Raw genomic sequence first — 19,719 nt, forward strand, 5'->3', positions numbered from 1 at the left:
TCCCAGGCTAATGCTCTTTTGACACTTTAGCACAGCTGGTGGGAAGTAGAGCTGAAAAAGTGAAACAGGTAATGCAATAATCTAGAGAAAACTGTTGCAATGGGGCAAAAACACTAGAATCCAGGGTCAGATATACTTCAAACCACACTTAAACCTGGATGATGATATTCTCCTCCTCTTATTGTCTTATTTTTTGTTCAATAGCTTTATTTTTTATTTATTTATTTTTTAAAGATTTATTTTTATTTATTTAATTCCCCTCCCCTCCCCCGGTTGTCTGTTTTCTGTGTCTTTTTGCTGCGTCTTGTTTCTTTGTCTGCTTCCATTGTCATCAGCGGCACGGGAAGTGTGGGCGGCGCCATTCCTGGGCAGGCTGCTCCCTCCTTCGCGCTGGGCGGCTCTCCTTATGGGTGCACTCCTTGCGCGTGGGGCTCCCCTACGCGGGGGACACCCCTGTGTGGCACGGCACTCCTTGCGCACATCAGCACTGCGCATGGGCCAGCTCCACAAGGGTCAAGGAGGCCCGTGGCTTGAACCGCGGACCTCCCATGTGGTAGACGGACGCCCTAACCACTGGGCCAAAGTCCGTTTCCCTCAATAGCTTTATTGAGGTATAGAGTTCTGACAAAAATACTCACCTATATCAACAGCACCACAGTCAAGATAAAGAATATTTCCATCCCCTCAAAAATTTCCACCATACCACTTCGTAGACAAACCATCTTCACATCCAGTCCCAGATTTCTGTCACTAGGAGTGGTTTTGTGTCTTCTTGGATTTCATATAAGTGGAATAATACATTATACATTCTTTTTTGTCTGGCCTCTTTCAGTCAGCATGTTTTGAGATCCATTCATGTTGCTATGTGTATCAGTACTTTTTTTTTCCTTTTTATTGCTCAGTAGTAGTCCATTGCATGGTAATACCAAAATTTCTTGCTCCATTAATGTATTGGTAGATATTTGGATTGTTTCCATTTTTGACTGTCTTATATTTATTTTTTAAAGAGAATGCTTCAAAGTCTAGTAGACTTTGTTTATTAGGATGTAGAAGAAAGAACCTCTCATACTCAAAGTATTGAGTGTAACTTGCTACAATCAATAATTTTGAAGGGCAATTTGGTAGCATGTATTAAAGTTTTAAGGGAAGTGGATTTGGCCCAATGGATAGGGCGTACGCCTACCAGATGGGAGGTTCACGGTTCAAACCCCAGGCCTCCTTGATCCGTGTGCTGCTGGCCCACATGCAGTGCTGATGCGCCCGAGGAGTGCCGTGCTACGCAGGGGTGTCCCCCGCATAGGGGAGCCCCACGTGCAAGGAGTGTGCCCCGTAAGGAGAGCCGCCCAGTGCGAAAGAAAGTGCAGCCTGCTCAGGAATGGCACCGCACACACGGAGAGCTGACACAACAAGATGACACAACAAAAAGAAACACAGATTCCTGGTGCCGCTGATAAGGATAGAAGCTGTCACAGAAGAACACACAGTGAATGGACACAGAGAGCAGACAACTGGGGTCAGGGTGGGGGAAGGGGAGGGAAATAAATAAAAAATAAATCTTAAAAAAAAATAAAAGTAAAATAAAATGTCCACCTTACTTTTGACTTATAAATTCATCGTTTTAGGATCTAAAACCTTGCACAAGTGTGTAAGATCATCTGTACAATGATAATTGTTCCAGTTTACTTTTTGTAATTCTCTACATTTGCTCCTCTGAAAATTTCCATCCATCTATCCAGAATTCATCTTTTGCCTTCTTTCCTTTTCCTCTTCCCTGGTGCTAAACTTTTTAAACTGGCTTGGATAGAAATTTGAGAAGGAGGCTATAGATGCAAAGTACCAGAAATGCGTTTGCTTTTATAAAGGGGATTTATTTGGCATACGAGCTTACAGTTCTGAGGCTGTGAAATGTCCAAATCAAAGCATCATCAGAGATGCCTTCTCAGGGTCCTACCACATGAAGAAACAAGATGACCATTGATCTCTGCTGAGCTCTCTGCCTTCCACTCCAGAATCTACCTCCTCCCAGGGGGAGTTCGGCTATCCGCATTTAGGCATAGGGCTTGTCTCTTTCCAGGCTTCCTCTCTCAGTCTCTCAGGGCTTCTCTGCCTTCCTACAGCTGGAGTCCTCTCTTAGATGGCCGGATCAAAAATGGTGGCTCCTTTTCTCTGTATCTCTCTCTGGTCTGCATTGATATCAGACCCAGCAAGAGGGCAGAGACTCGACCTGAATCATGCCTCACGGACACAGTCCAACCAAAAGGGCCTCACACCTACAGTAATGGATTAGTTCAAAAACAAAATTTTCATTTTGGGATTCATAAAAGAACTTCGAACTCTCAGAAATCCTGGATACCTCATTTTAATGGTTTTTCAAAGAGCTTTTTGGGTTCATCTAATAGGTTCACTCAATTAAGTGGTCACCATAATTTTTTGTTTTGTTTTGTTTTTTAACAGTTGATGGAATTTAGCTGCAGACCAAGCAAAGTTCCTCCAGAGTAAAAGGTCAGGCAACAGCAGAGAACTGGGTTCAAGGATGTTCTGCCAATGTCTCAACATCCCTACTCCCCAGGTCTACACTTGAATGCATATCACCATGATGAGAATGAATTTTAGCAACAAAATATAAAAGCTTTAAGATGAATATAAAGTTTCATGATAGGAATCAAAGTCAAATCATGATAATAGGAAAGTCTAGATATGAAATTTATTTATATATTCTTTCTTTCCTTCTTTCTTTTTTCAATCATTCATTTATTGAGGTTTTATAGCAGTTATATTTTTATGCAAAGCATTGTTCTAGGTTCTGGGTGGGCCAAGAGGGTAAAATAGGAAAGGATCATTCTTTTCAGAATACCTGTCTAATACCTAAACAGTAATATGGAGTCCTTACTATGTGCCAGGTACTATGCCAAGTAATTTTAAAAATAATTTTCATATATAATTCTCACAACAAGAAATAATGCTCTCCCTGTTTTATAGAAGAGAACACTGAGGTTCAGCCTGTTTTATAGAAGAGGGAACTGAGGTTCAGAGAGGTTGGCCAACTTGTTCAAAGTAACACAGTTAGTAAGCAGCAGAGTTTGTCTAGATAGAAGTAGTTATATTGTGACCTGACAGAGTGCTAAGAGTTAAATGTTTCCAAGAAGGAATTGGACCAGAAGCGGCTACATTTTTCTTAAACACTTATTATTTTCTCATTTGTCTTCAGGTCACGAGTTCCTGCGTGCTGGCATGCACCCCCTCCCCCACCAAAAAAGTTTACTTTTTGGATCCAACTTTCTTCCTCCTCTACCCATCGAAGAAAAGGAGAGTTGAGTTGAAGCAATTTGTGCAAAAGCAGTTTGGGTGATGGGAGACATGAAGAACCTTGTTATAAGCAATACAGACCAGGGTTTTCCTCTAGTAACTCTCGAAAGCTCGGGGACATCCTCATGCTCTGGTGTATTAAGATACTTTTCTCAAAAACAATCTGCTCCCATCTCATTAAAGAATCAAAGCACCAAGTTTCATCCCAGTTCTGTGCTCTCTGCCAAGAAGCTTCATAGATCTTTGAAGCTCAAATGAGCCCTCATGCATCATTTGATATGCATGAGGCTTGTCATATCTCCTCTGTCAAGGTATGCACAGAGTCTTAGAGAGGTTAATGGAGTAGTCCAAGGTCTCAGAGATACTTATAGGGACTTTTTAAAAAACTGACTTCCCCAAATCTTGTAGAGCTAAAACAAAGTTATCAGGAATGGCCTATTGTTTTAAAATTTTAAACATAATCATTTTTAGTTTCTCCTTTCTCTCATACAAGAGATTAGCAAGACTTCATCTGATTTTCTAAAAACACAGATGCTGTATAAGAAAGGGTAAATTTTATGAACCTAGGGGCTAAGACACCAAAAGAAGGCATAGGTTCTGTTTTCCCCATCACCTTAACTCCTGTTGGATCAGGCTGTCTCCCATCTCAGCTTGAGTATTAGGTTAACTACATGGTACTCAGAAAGCGTATCTATTTCAAGGTCACAACCCTAGCTCTGCTTTTTTTTTTCTTTTTTGGAATGTGAGCAGTTGGACAGGAGAGGGGTCCACAAGGGTATGGAGACAGAAGGTAGAAGAGAAGAGGGAGAGTTATTTCAGGCCTTCTTCTCTCAGCCTTCTATGTCTGAGCTCCAGGACAGACCTTCCTGTTGTGAAACACTGGACCAGTTGTTGCGGTCTGAAGATAAACAACATTCCAGTAGTTCTCCTGGAGGCTACCCGAGGCCTTGTGTTTTGAACATTTCCTTAGCCCTCCAATGATCCAGGAGCTGAGGATTTTTGCAGTACCTGCTGGGGCACACACAGCAGTAGTTTTGTGGTCTCTGTGCTCTTAAACTGGGTTATGGTAATGAGCATAGAGTGAGAGCTGTATGCCTCTGTCTGTTCATTAAGCTGATGAAAACACTGACATCTTTGTGTAGCAGTGGAAGCTCAAGCTGTGCTAATTGGAGGGTAGTAATAAGAATGGCTTTTTGCCCTGATGTGCAAGGTCTCCATCTTCATTAAAGTTTGAGGTTGAATTAGGACTCCTTGGGGTTATGCAAGGGCAATTTTAGAAACCAGATGCAAGGTGTTAAAAATCAACCTGGGTATCATGAAATGGTTGTACCTAAGGTTGCTATGCCCAATTGAACAAGCATTTCAAATGAATTCTTCCCAACTTTTTGGTTCTTATATAGGTAGACATGGCTTTAAAGGGTATAAAACTACCGCAAATCAACTAATAGCTCAGACTTGCCTTTCACTTTATGACTGAGGGTTTGAGTGATGATTCATGGACTGTTAATGCTAGCTCTAGTCCCAGGTTTAGGCCTATCTCAAAATACCACTAGGGCCAACAAACTCATGAAAACAAATCTCTCAGTTCTTTATTATTTCCTAGAGTTTATCAGTTGTATTCATATCCTTTGTTATAGTTGTTCCCCATTGTAAACTTTAAGTCATGCAAAGTGATATTATTAACCTCATTTAATGATAAAAACCCGAGGCTCAGAGAGATGAAATGACTTTCCCAAAACCTTGTAGCTGGTGCCACTATGTAAGTAAAGCATTTTAATTTTTGTTGGCAGCAGGTATTATTTTACCTTTTGCACATGTGTATGTATGAGAGTTAATTTAGTAAGCTTAAGATAGTTGGTTAGGGAGACTTCTAAGTGACTCCCAATGATCCCTGACTCTTACTATTCATACCCTTGTGCTATGTCCTCCTGAAACTAGTGAGTTACTTCTAAGGAAGAGAATATAGCACAGAATTTTGGGACTTGGAATTGTCTTGAATGATATTGCAATGACAGACACAGGCCATTATATATCCTGCCATAACCTACAGAACGGAGTGGGAGAGAGTGTTAACTACAATGTAAATTATAAGCCATGCTGTGTGACAATGCTCCAAAATGTGTTCATCAATTGAAATGAATGCACCACACTAATGAAAGAAGTTGTTAATGGGGGGAAAATTGGGAGGTGTGGGGAGTGGGACATATGGGAATCCCTTATTTTTTTTATGCAACATTTTATATAATCTAAGTATCTTTTAAAAATAAATAAAAAATGTATTAGAAAAAAAAGAATCTAGCACAAATGAAGAGATGTCACCTCCATGATTAGGTTTAACAATTCTGTGACTTCCATCTTGCTAGCAGGTTCTCTTTCTTCCTGACTTTTATGAAGTAAGCTCTCCCATTGGAGAAGCTTCAACACATCTCCCATAGCAAAGAACTGAGTGTGAACTCTGGCCAACAGTCAACATGGAATTGAAGTCCTAAGTCCTACGGCCCATGAGAAACTGAATTCTGCCATTAAACATTGAGTGAGCTTGAATCCAAATTAAAATTTAAGATTAACAGTGGCCTGACCAACACCTTGATTCCAGTCTTGTGAAAGACTCCGAAGTAGAGCCCCCATCTAAGCCATGCTTAGATTCCTGACCTACAGAAACTGTAATGAAATAACTGTGGGTTGCTTTACATTTTGCAGTCTATTGCTACATAGCAATAGATAACTAATATGGTGGGCATATCAAGGTAATTTTTTTTGTATTTCTTTCATTGATGGCTAGGTTGAGCATTTTTCCGTATTTTCATTCACTGATGAAAATATTCACCAAGTGTCTAATATTTGCCTAACTCTGTTCTTTGGTAGCAGAGATACAGAGTTAAAAATCACTGTTTTTTCCCTCTGTATAGACCAATACAGTCTATTGGTCTATACAGATGCCAAAGGGAAAAAACCTAACATTATAATACAGTATAGGTACTAAGAGAAAGGTCTGTACTCTGGAAATACATGGGAGGAGTACTCCCATCAGGGAAGCCTTTCCAGGGGATGTGATGTCTTAACTCTATTTGGAACATTTTAAAGTATGAATGAAATGAAGAAATAGGGAAAGGTAGAGATGTTTTGGGCAGAGGGGACAACATCTAAAGACACGTGGAGGCATATTAGAAAAGGCGTGTTTAGGGAATTGTAGATCCCTTAATTTAGAGGATGGGCTGGGGTGAGGCATAGTTTGAGATAAGGCTGGAACACCAGCTTATGAAGGGCCTTTCAGTCTTGCAAAGGAGTGGCAATTTTAGCGAATCAGCAACAGGAGTTTTAAGCAGGGCAGTGTCATTTTTGGATACCCAATTTGCAAATAGTGCTTTAGACATTAAAGACTGGGGAACTTTAAACTGGAGAGAAGGAGATGAAATAGGTGCTTTGTAATAACTGAGGTGAGATGTGATGAGGCTATGAATTAAAGCTGTGGCAGAGTTAAAATGGAGAGAGGAGGCTGTGTGTTAGAACCATTAAGGAAGGTAAATGAATTGGAATTAATGAGTTATTTGATGAGGGACAAAAAGGAATACAGAGAAAGGAAGAAACCAGCAATGAAACCCAAGTTTCTGGCTGGTTTCCCAGGGAAGATGGTTGGTTCTATTCACTGTGATAAGGAGTGTAGGAAGAGGAGGTGGATTAAGAAGGAAATGGTAGTTTTGAACTCTTGACTTTCAAGTGCTTGAGGAACAACAAAATGGAATTGGTTAGTAGGAAATTGTATGACTCTGGCACTCAGGATGACATTTTGAGATGAAAATGAAGATTTGTGTGTTATCATCCTATAGGTGGTGGTTCAAATCATGATGGCAGAGGTTGTCAAGGAAGAGTGTATAGAAAGGAAAGAGAAGGAAACCAATATTTAAGGGAAAGTTAGTGAGCACTCTGCTCACTCACTCTGGTACCTCGATATTTTTACCAACAGTTTTGCATGTGCTCTTGGTATTGGTGCTAAAAATAAACTTGTTTTCCCTATCATTCATGATAATTTGTTTTCCAAAAAATGTCAACTTTAATCTCAATTTAAAAACTGTAATCTAGAAGTTTACTCTGTTTGTAATTTCACTTATATTTTTCCCCTTTGTGGTTGTACCTATTGCTAGGCTTCCAATTTAAAATGTAGAAAATGACATTTACATACATAGTAAGATAAAATATGCTTATTTAAACTTTTTAAAAGTTACCACAAATGATTTATTATTTAAAAGAAAAAAACAAAATGGTAATTTTTTGGGGTACAGTAATACTTTATAACCAGGTATCGCAGTATGGGATAGCTTGAACAAATACTCAGATTAAAATATTGAATGTGATATTTTCAAAAAATAACAAGCATTAATAAAATAGTTGAAAGATGAATTGGGAAGCAGACTTGGCCCAGTGGATAGGGCATCTGTCTACCACATGGGAGGTCCATGGTTCAAACTCCGGGCCTCCTTGACCCATGTGGAGCTGTCCCATGCACAGTGCTGATGCACGCAAGGAGTTCCCTGCCACGCAGGGATGCCCCCCCGCAGAGGGGAGCACCACACGCAAGGAGTGCGCCCCATAAGGAGAGCTGCCCAGCGCAAAGGAAAGTGTAGCCTGCCCAGGAATGGCGCCACAGACACAAAGAGTTGACTCAGCAAGATAATGCAACAAAAAGAGACACAGATTCCCAGGCCACTACAAAAACAGAAGCGGACAAAAAGAAGAACACGCAGCAAATGGACACAGAGAACAGACAAGTGGAGGAGGGAAGGGGAGAGAAATAAATAAAACAAATCTTAAAAAAAAAAGATGAATTAAAGAAAAATGGACTCTTTTGTCCTTATTAAATAAATACAATATTATAAACTGCATGTTCTTAATAAAACTTGGCACCTGGCATACTGAATTGCTGAAACAAAGATATAATCATAACAAATTACAAGTAACTGAGAAAATTAACAATAATAATTAAAAGATTTATGTGATAATCAAGCTAAGTAGTCAGAGATTCCCAGGACCTAAAAACAGTTCACATTACAGGGAGTAGATTCACATTACAGGGAGTAGGGGTGGAAGGTGGGGAAGAGGTTAAAAAAGAGAAATAAATATAATCATATAATTATAGTAAAAATGCCTCTTCTACAATGGGATATATTTTCAAAAGTTTTTATTATTAGCAATTCCTTTTGTCTTTACAAAATTTCTATGTAGTATCAAAGGAGGCAGGTCAGGGATTATTATTTCAGCTTTATAGGAGTGGAAACAGATGCTAAAAGTCTTGCCCAAGTTCATATAAATAGAAAAGAGAAGAGTTTGATAATAGGCTCCTGCATTTATAGCTTCTGATTAATGTTTTGTATTTGTAGCTTAGCATGCTATTCCCCACAACATTTGTATAAAAATGTGTGTGTATATGTATGTATATAGGATGGCCAATAAATATGGTCATGTGGAAAAAAAGAGTGAAACAATGGATCTTGGACAATTAAAAACATTAGTGAAGTATTTGCAAAATAATTTTTCTTTCCATTAAAAATTAACTTCCCAAGAAACTAACATTTGAATGATTCAAGAAGCTGTGCTGTTGTTGATATAAACACTTCTTTTCTAATTTGGTTTTGTTCTTTAATGTTTGTTTTATGATTAGGAATGGGAAATTCAGTATCTAAAATTTGATTATAAAAACAAGACTTTTCTCTTTAAGTTAATATCAAAGCCTATTAAGAATTAATTTTAATATACTTATTTATTTTCTATTTTTAAAATAATTTTTATTTTTAATTTTTAAAGGAGCTTTAGATTATGTAAATGTTACATTGAAAATATAGGGAATTTCCAAATAACCTACTCTCTACCCCTCCCACACTTTCCCCACTTAACAATATTGTTCATTATTAGTGAGGTTCATTTGTTAAAATTGGTGAACACATATTGAAGCATTGCTACTAACCATTGTCTATAGTTTACATTATGTTTTACACTACAACCCACACAATTTTATAGATTTTAACAAAATGTATAATGGCTGGTATCCATCATTGCAATATGCAGAATGATTCCAATGTTTCAAAATGTCCCATGTTATACCTGTTGTTACCTCTCCTTCCCCTCAGAACCTTTGGTGACCACTGTCTTTATATCAATATTGTAATACAAGTTCTTCTGTTACTAGAATAATAATAAATCTACTTTAATCCATAGTTGCAATCCTCCCTTATGTTTGTTCATTCCTCAATCTTGAGGATTTGGGGATGGTGATGCCCAACTCTACTATTATTGATAGAGGACTTTAATGCATGATGCAGGCTCATCAGACCACAAGACATAGTATGCCATAAAAGTTTAATGGGAATTCATGAGCAGAGACAGCTAGAAGCAGATGTGGCACTTCATGGTAGGGAACTAACAGGGACTGCTCAGTAACTGAGGAGACTGTGAAGAAGGGGGAGCTATGGAGTCTCCCTTTCCCCCTTAAACCTACCGCCCAGGGTCAGTAGCCTAGATGTCACAGTTTAGAGATCTTCTGGTCCATGTATAGATGGAAAAGTGAGCAATCGCAGGAGGAAAGATACTTGTAGGTTATCCAAAGAACAGCTATCTTCTGTTCCACTCTCATTGTTCCCTCTCATATTTTGAGGGGTGAATGTGGCCTCACTACTGATTCCTATCCACAGGGAACTCACTGGGGAAAGGAGGGAGTATTGAATATTCTACCACTGCCAGGACCTCAAGGGAATTTCCCCATTCCTTTCCCATCTTTGCCAGGGATTCTCCCACAGTCCTCTATGCAATGACTCAGAGAGAAGCTTCATGACACATCTCTATGATCCCCTACTTGGCCAGCTATGGTCTGTCATTGAGGTGTAAAGAAAGTGCAATGTACTAGGCTTCAGAAATCCTGGTTTTGCATTTTGCCACCTGTGAGGACTGAGACCAGTTCTTTACCCTCACACAGTCTGTTTTTTCATCCCTTAATGGGGTTTCACAGTTCCTACAATGACACTTCTCCAAATTTTTATGAGGATAAAATAAAATGGAAGGTATTAAGATTTATAAACCTCAAGGGACAGTACAGGTATGAATTATCATCTGATCCCAGGGAAAGTATGCACAATTGTTAGGTTAGGCTCTAAAATTAGACAAAGCTCTTTTTAACTCTGCTTTTGCCACTTATAAGCTGTTTGAAAGTACGTTGTATAACTTTGCTAAGCCTCAGTTTCCTCATTCCGAAATGGAAATTATAAAAGTTCCTGTCTCTCCTCACTGAATTATTTTGAGCGTCAAAGTAGGCAATGCCACAGTGGTTGACACTTGGTAAGCAATCAATATGTTTTACTATTGCTATTAGTAGTAGTATTCTGCACCTATAAATGATTCCCAAAGTCTGATAGAGCAGAGGCTTTCTGGAAGTTCCGACTGGGATTCGTTATACTGGAGTGATTGCCAAGGTGCTCATTTGAACTAATCCTTAAACATCCTTGGGACTTTTTTTCTCCCTAGGGTTTAAAATGTAGTTATTTTTACAGCAGAAAAATCAGAAAGATTTTCTCCTTTCATATATTTTCTTCTCTATTGCTGCTCAGTTTTTCTGTGAGGATAATCAGTTATTAGGGAAAAAAATCTATCAGTAGAGATCTATGGTATATTGGTAGATCTGTAGTAGATTGGTATATTGGTAGATCTATAGTAGATTGGAAAGATCACTGCACTGGGAATCTAGTCTAAGGTCTGTTCCTAAGTCATGGTTTGAGCTATCACATTAGGTCTCTTTTCTGACAATTCCATTTCCCATTGGTGAAATACGAAGAGTAAGATTAGATTTCCTCAGTGTAACTTGGCAGTCATTGTAAAACATTTAACAGTTTCTGGCATGTGGTTAGCAATAAATAGTCATTCTCTTCCCCTCCCATCCCATGCTCACTATTTTTAAAGGAATTTATAGTATTTTTTTATGTTATTTAAAATAAAGTTAATAGATCACAAAGAATGTTGCATTAAAAAACATAAAAATACATAAAAAACATGAGGTTCCCAAATAACCCACTCTGCACCCCCCACCCCATCATTTTTGTATATTGTATTTTTTTGAAGATCACCAAAAAATGTTACATTAAAAAATGTAAGAGGTTCCACATACTGTAATTTTTTAAATTTGTGGGCTTTGGCAAAGTGAGGCTTGACCTGGGTGTGTTGAGATATTTAACATGAGGGCAGAACCTAGGGGAAAACACCTCAAGATCTTAGAAGATGGTTCCCTATACTTAGAATCTCTTTTCTAGTCTAACTTTAACATAGCCTCTTTGATAATAATTTTGTGACTTCCTTTCATTTGGGACTATAGCACTCTTTTGAATACAAAGTAGAATGTCCTTCTAAGTTGTGTTCCCCAAAATGGTGATTGGTATCTCAGTGCTTTGTTATACCTAGTGAGCCACCAGAGCTGTGTGGGAGCCAGTGTACACATCTGTAAAAGGAGCAACAGTCCTGGATGAAGCCTATCAACTCAGAACTGAGCCAAGCTACACAGACCACAGAGGGAACTGAACTTAGAGCCCTTACCTAACTGACTCTACAAACCATACAGCACCACTATGAAAACATTATCTGTTAGAGCTGAAAAAGGACCTTAGGTATCTTCTCTAACGAAGTCCCCCATTTTACAAGAGGGGAAACTTGAGATGAGTATGAAAAATGACCTGTCCAGTAATCAGGGGTCAGTAGAAGAGATAAGACTGGAATCTAAATCTCTCAATTCCTATCCTCTATATCAGCAAATGCCTAAAAACAATGCCAAAGAATAGAGAATATGTTTTTCTGCTTGAGAAAAAAACAAAATTTTTATATCTCCTCTAGACACTGATGTACTCAGGTTAGTAACTTAATTGTTTGAAAATATTTTGCATCCCTTAAATGATAGGCACCATGGAAAGCTATTTTAAATGACCTTGAAACTGAGGCTGCCATCCTTGCAGTAGGCCAATCAGGTCGTGCATTTGACACCATTTGTTAAATGGAATCTCATTATATGGATTTCAGATTTTGTCCTGTGGATTTAACTGGTCTTTTGCCCAGCAATTGGAGGTACAAGTCTTTTTGCCTCTGTTGCCTCTGTGGGGAGACTAATGCTTGGATACATGTGAGGGAATGGGACCTGCAGAACTTAGGTGGACCAAGACATGAAGTTGAGTGGAGGCTTATTGCCTCATGTGACGGGTTTATGGAGGCTCTTAAGGAAGTTTAATGGACTCTTGAACATAAAGCAGTAGGTTTTCAGTCTTGAGCATGCATGAGAATCACCTGGAAGGCTAGTTAAAACACACACACACACACACACACACAGTTTCAGGTCCCACTCTCAATTCAGCAGGGCTGGATGAGGCCAGAAAATTTACATTTCCATCAAGTTCCTTGCTGATGTTGATGATTCTGGTCCAAAGACCATGCTTTGAGAGCCCTGGCACAAAGCATAATGCATTGATGCACATAGCTGCTATCCTGCTATACAGAACTGATATTGAGCAATTTTAACCGCATACAAAGAATTCTGGAGGTTCTCCCTGTAAAGGGCTCTCTGGGCAAGGACTTAGCTTTTTCCTATGGGTCAACTTGGGTCTCTAGTAATGTGGCCAGCATTTAGAAAGGCATTTGACATTCTGGTTTTAATGTAAACACTTCCCACCTGTCCCAAGTATGTGTGCCGCTTTCCAAGAGCTTCCAACAACATTTCTGACATTGGCAGAACCCTCGTCTTTTCTCTCCTCCCTTTCTCAGTGCCCTCGCTCTCTCCCATGGCCAGCATCTGTTCTTGTCACAGCTGTGGCTTTTTCATTCTGTCTGCTTCTCTTTCTTCTCATCACCAACACTACCCCCCGCCCTCATTAGGATCAAAATACTCTGTTTTTATTTATTTACTCCACAGCTGTCAGTGTTGTGTCTGGGTCACTGCAGTGCAGCTTGCAGGGAAATGTGATCCATGGAGAGTCCTTAAAATTGCAGATACTTGTAGTAACCAGTGTACACACAGTCAATAACAAAGATACCTCCTTGGTCCCTGTGTTGGACTGAAACTGGCTGGCTTAGGGCTGTGCTTCAGGGTGACCCCAGGAGGAATGAAGCCTAATGATTATTGGAATTTATACTGGGACGTTAAATGGTATTAAACAATTCAGAGTATTTAAAATTTTAGTACCAGAAAGAAGAATTGTTCAGTAGAAAGAGTTCTAAATTAGAAGCCAGGAAGCTGAAGTTCTAATTCTAATTCTGCCACTAATAAGCTGAGTGACTTTGAATGACTCTCTCCCCCTCACCCTCTGTCTCTCTTTTCTCGTATCCTTAAGTTGAAGACATTGGTCTTGATTTCAAAGCCCCTTCATCATTTTTGGGTCTGAATTCTAGAAATGTGAAGACTCATCTGAGTCTCAATTGTTTGTTTCTACATACTATATATATAGTCCAAGTTTTCAATGGGCTAATTGCCAAATTAGGAAGTGCAGGATTTTCAGACAAAGAGACTTGGTCAGTGAAAGCTATAGAAGCTAATAAATCAACCAGTGAGGATTTATTGAGGAAGTAACATTTCTAAAGGAGATTTGAGAAAGGCAGCCTGACATGCACTCATTCCACTAGCTGTGGAAAAGACGCTAAACTGGAACAGGTATATGAAATGCAATCAATGTAAAAGATAATGTGAAACAAAATGAAAGTGACCAGACTCTGTGAGTCATCCTGTCTTCTTTCATTCATATCTGTGCTCTGAGCAAAACTAAGGAAAAAAACAAAAATAAAAACAGAGTCACACAGGTACCTGTGGGGAAATGGCCCAATGTGTGAAATTAATGAACTTCCTGATAAAAATTTAATTCAATTGCATTTATTTCTCACATTACTAGGTAGTCTTTCTAGAAAGTGGTTGGTGTCACAATGGTTAAAGAAAAAAAAAATCCATCCTAATGCTCAAAGTATGTTCCTATTTAAATCTAATTTATTTTTCTTAGTGCTATAATTTTTTAAAATTAATGGTTACCACCAAAAAAGATGCAAAATTTTAAAAATAATAATTCAGATTTTTGAGGAAATTAAAAGCTACAGTACATAATCACAATCTATTTCAATTAATTATTACAATAACCCTGTAAGATGTACCAGTAATCATTATTTTCATCCATCATATTAAGGATCTGGGAATAAGAGGAGATACAGGACTTGCTAAATTCACACAGATAGTGAACATGGCAATGTCACCAAAATGCACATCTTAATTTTAATTAATTAATTAAATGATTAATATGGCTTGGTACCAGTATAGTTGGGTATATGAAGCTAAATAAGTTACTCTTTCTGTTCTCAAAGACAACTTGAGTAGAGAAAGTCAAATATGTAAATAAGTGGGTACAATAATGAGTTATAGGTGCTTTGGTAAAAGTACATAAGAACTACAATAGAAGCACAAAGGTGGAAACTTGATCAGGAAAGGAAGCCAAACTTTTTTTTCTATTAATCTATAAATTATTTATGAGGTTCTTGTCTGACAGATATTTAGATTGCATTTTGTTATAATTGTCTTTCTCAATATAAAATAGTAAAATATTTAGGATACATACTAACAATTTCTTATGTAGAAAAATAGACTGTGATGCTCATTTCTGTAAAATAAATAAAATTTATCTCTTTAATTAAATTATAAATGGAGCATATATTTCCATGGAGATAAACATCTCAAAAATGGTTTGGAAATATTTGGTTGAGGAAAGAATAGGAAAGTGGTCTGTTCAGGTCATCTGTAGAATATTAAGATATTGGTCTAAAGCAAGGAGGTTTTTTTCCTTTACAGTGCTTTGAGTACATTGCAATAATTTTTCAAATTAAGGTTCTTCTCTCACCTTCATTTCTTACCCTTCATCTCATATTTTCCGTTTCCATGTTTATAAATTCCATGGCTAAAAATTCCACTGTTATTAATTTTTACATTCTTTTTCAAGTCTGTGACTTCTTTTAAAAATAAATATACATATTGATTATTCTAAAGCATAAGGACATAACCTTGCAAAGAGAATATAGTCATTTATAAAATAAATCAGTAGTCCTAGTTAACATTTCTCCAATAATTTCTGCTAATGAAAGACAAGCTCTATACTTAATATGATGAAAGAAACTTTCACCAAACATATGAGCAAAATACCTTCAATAAATACTTATTAAGTAAGATCAGCTATGCTGGATAAACCAAGGGACTCTCAGAGGAACTTAGGAATGATTTAGTTAAATCCCTTCATTTTAGAGAAGTTCAGTAATTACCATAAACCACCTGCCAATTCAGAAGCAGAAATTGCACTAGAACATTGCACTTTTGATTACCATCCTCAGAAGCTATTTTCCTGTCACTTGACTTAAGGTCAATGGCATTTTCAAGCAGGTAATTTTCCCAATCTCAATGCTCTCACCACAAAATCAGTCCCATCATCAGCTCTTTCAAGACCTCTAATTCACCAAATGTACCAAATTCTGCTTAAGCTATCTGGTAACAGTGAGACTTGGAAACTTCAATCAGATATTTGCAAAGTTCTTTGCAATCTAAGGTACTGTTCTATAATGCAGAGAGACCTGAATTGTGAGTCAGTGAGAGATTCTACTAACAATTTTTTGAGACCCTTCAAGCAAATGCCTTGACTTCCTTAGATCCCAATTTTATCATTAATAATACTATGAGACTGGTTTAAAGATTTCAATTTTTTTTCTGACTTTCAATATCTGTAAGCCAAATTTGGGCATTTTACAGCTATTCAGGATGCTAATGAAAAGATGAGTGCTTTTATCTTAAATGAGGAATAATTCCATGTCATATGTGTTTTGATTTGTGTCTCATTTTTTCATTGATTTAAGTAGTTTATATTGAATTTTTGTTTTGTTTTATTTTTAGTGTATTTATTTCTATTTTCTTATCAATGTAGAATGGTTTCGGCTCTTGTTTACCGAAGGTGACTGTCCTGTGAGAGAAAATTGCTGTAGAAAAGTTGTATCTTTCATAGGAGGTCAATCTGTTTAAATCTAATCGTGAATAGACTGTTAAATACCGTTATGCTTTTTTTTATGAAACTAACAGGATTTTAGCCTTGGATGAAACCAGCATAGCACATAATGAAAAGAATTTGATGGCCCCAAACCACCATTGGAGTACAAACTAAAAATTCTTCCCAAGTGGCCTCAAGTTGGAATGGATTGCTTCTTGAATTCTTTCCGTCTCCACTTCTCCTGATTCTGCAATAACTCTACTTCCTGAACATAAAAATAGATCGTTAGCAAAGCAGTGGAATGGTGGCTTCCTTCCACCCTTGGAAGGAAGGTTCTCTGTGAGGTGAGTAACCCACAAAGCTGGGCAGTTTCAATTCTAAGTTTTGCTCATCTTTATTCAACTCAAGTGAAACACCCTTAACTTTTAAGGGGCTGATATTACTGAGAATACTGAGATAAAAATGAACACTATTCTGGGAAGTGAAAGGTACTCTAAAGATATACATAGCATTGACCTGGTATCGATAGGCTCTCATTCCATTCTTCCTTCGAACCCCTTCCCCCATTCTATCTTCAGGAAATGTTTCATCCAAATATAAAATAGATGGGTCATGTCCCATTCCATGGGATCTTGAAATGTCTGTACTTATAGCAGGATAAAGCTAAGCTGTGTTTGAAGTGTCCTAAACTAGGGCACCAGAAGCAGCTGTTCTTATTTCCAGCTGGATCCCTCAACTTGGCAGTGAAGAAGGGCAAGCATTACCTTGACAAATTCTCATTTCCAGGCATTTGGAAATCCAGCTGCACAGACTGGGTCAGGCCAAATGCTGACCTAAGTTCAAAACAAAACAAAGCATAACAAAACAAAACAGAGAACAATCAGAACAATAATACCAAAATTATTCCAACTTGATTTCCTTTTTAAGGACAACAATCCATTTTAACAAGTGTAAATAGCATGCATAGTACAATCTGTACTATACAAAATGACAACATATTAATATTCTTCCCTAGCTTATTTAACTTTGGTCTTCTGATTCTTCAAGTTGTTCAATACTCAAGATGAAGAAACAGATATTCAGAACTTTTCAGGTATGTTTTGATAATTACCTCGAGAAAATGTGTTATATCTGTGTAGAGGCTTGCTCTGTAATACCAGACTATGAGTATTACAATGAGGAATGACATAGTGGTTAGAGAAATGCTCATCATTTGCTTTATTATTGCTAACTACCATTAACTGAGATTCCACTTTATATCAGGCATTGTATTAAAACCTTTGTTAACATTATTTTATTAAATCCCTACCTCAATCTTGTGAAATGAGGCATTATTATTGTCATTTTATAAGTGAGAGAAATAGGACTCAAAGAAATTAAATTAATCAGATTTACACAACTAGATAGTTGTTGATAAAGATCCAAACTGATCTAACTATACCATAAGCCTGTCTTGTAAAACACTACATTACATGGCAGGAAAATACTTGACACTTTTCTCCTTCAACCCTGGTTCTTCTTATAATCCGATGATACTACCCAAGTCAGACCAGTTTATATTTACTAACTAAAAAAGGCATGACAAATCAGGGTGAGTAAAAAGAAAATATTTTTTTGCTATTTGAATTTCAATAGTGCAGACCTTGGAGAGGGGCAGAGACTGACTGATTTTACACTAACCCCATTTTTTCTTCTGCCTGGCAGGCAGCTAAATATTATCTCCCAACCTCCTTTACAGTTAGGTGTGGCCCTGGGATATGAGTGGAAGTGATGTGTACCATGTCCAAACCTGGTCTATTAAAAAAATAAATACCTCCAACATGGAAAAATCCATGCTACTTTTTTCCCTATTGGCTGACTGGAATGGAGAGGACCCACTTGGCAAGTGTAAAAGCCATATGTTAAAAATGATAGGGCCATGAAAGGTAAAGAACCTAGGTTCATGAATCCTCATATGGAGGAAAGCCATTTTTTGGAGGATCACTAACACCTGTTTTAGATTTTACTGTGCAGAAATACATTTCTATTGCGTTAAGCCACTCAGATAGGGGTTTATGTGACATATTTATGTAGATGGTGTGATGGTTAAGTTCATGTGTCAACTTGTCTAGGCTATGGTGTCTAGTTGTTTGATCAAGCGAACACTGGCCTGATTGTTGCTGTGAGGATATGTGGTGGTCTTCATGATCAGTAAGTAGATAGTATCTATGGCTGATGTCATCTACAACCAACTGAGGAGATTGCCTTCAGCAATGAGAGATGTCTCATCCAATCAGTTGACAGCTTTAAAAGGAAGTGACACTTTCAGTAGTCAGAAGAGAGAATTTCCATCTCTCCTTCAGTGAGCCAGCTTTTCCTGGGGAATTAATGGGAAACCTTTATCTGAATTCTCAGTTTGTGGCCTGCCCTACAGAATTTGAACTTACCCATCCCAACAGTCATGTGAGGCAATTCTTATAAAAATCATACTATATTTACAAATAATTCCTGTCACTTCTGCTTTCCTGGAGAATGCTGAACTAATACAGTGACAATGGAAATTAGTTTGAAAGATAAATTTGAAAGGATATTTGACAACCATAATATGATTGTGTGAAAGGTGGGAGAGCTTCTTCACCTAGAGTCTGGATAAGGATTTCCTAGAAATCCATAGAAAAACAACCTGTTTCCTCAAGAAAAATTTGCAAGGGGAGAAAAATGATTTGTGGATATATTACTTATTGAGGAAAACAGGCTTATAACATGCATTGATCAGGAAGTGGATATGGCTCAGGTGATAGAGCATCCACCTACTGTATGGAGGATCCAGGGTTCGATCCCCGGGGCCTCCTGACCTGTGTTGTAAGCTGGCCTATGCGCAGTGCGCCGTGTGAAAGGAGTGCTATGCCACGCAGGAGTGCCCCCATGTAGGGGTCCCCCACACACAAGGAGTACACCCTGCAAGGAGAGCTGTCCCACGTGAAAAAAGTGCAACCTACCCAGAAGTGGTGCCACACACACAGAGAGCTGACACAGCAAGATGACACAACAAAAAAAAGAGACCCAGTTTCCCAGTGCTGCCTGATAATGGAAGTAGACACAGAAGCACACACAGCGAATGGACATAGAGAGCAGACAATGGGGGGAGGGGGGAGAAGGGGAGAGAAATAAATAAAATATGTCTTAAAAAAAAAACAAAAACATGTATTGATCAGTAGCAATAAATGATTCTTATTTGGACCCCAATTCAAACAAACCTGTTGTTTAAAAAGGAAACATTTATTAGACACCCAAGGAAGGAAATGTGCAATATGTGACTACTACTTAGATATTCAGTGATCTTAAAGGATTATTATTGTTGGCTTAAAATGATAATAGTATTGTACTATTTTTAAAAATCTTACCTTTTACAGATTAT

The sequence above is a fragment of the Dasypus novemcinctus genome, chromosome 4, assembly GCF_030445035.2.
Source record: "Dasypus novemcinctus isolate mDasNov1 chromosome 4, mDasNov1.1.hap2, whole genome shotgun sequence".
Classification (NCBI taxonomy): Eukaryota; Metazoa; Chordata; class Mammalia; order Cingulata; family Dasypodidae; genus Dasypus; species Dasypus novemcinctus.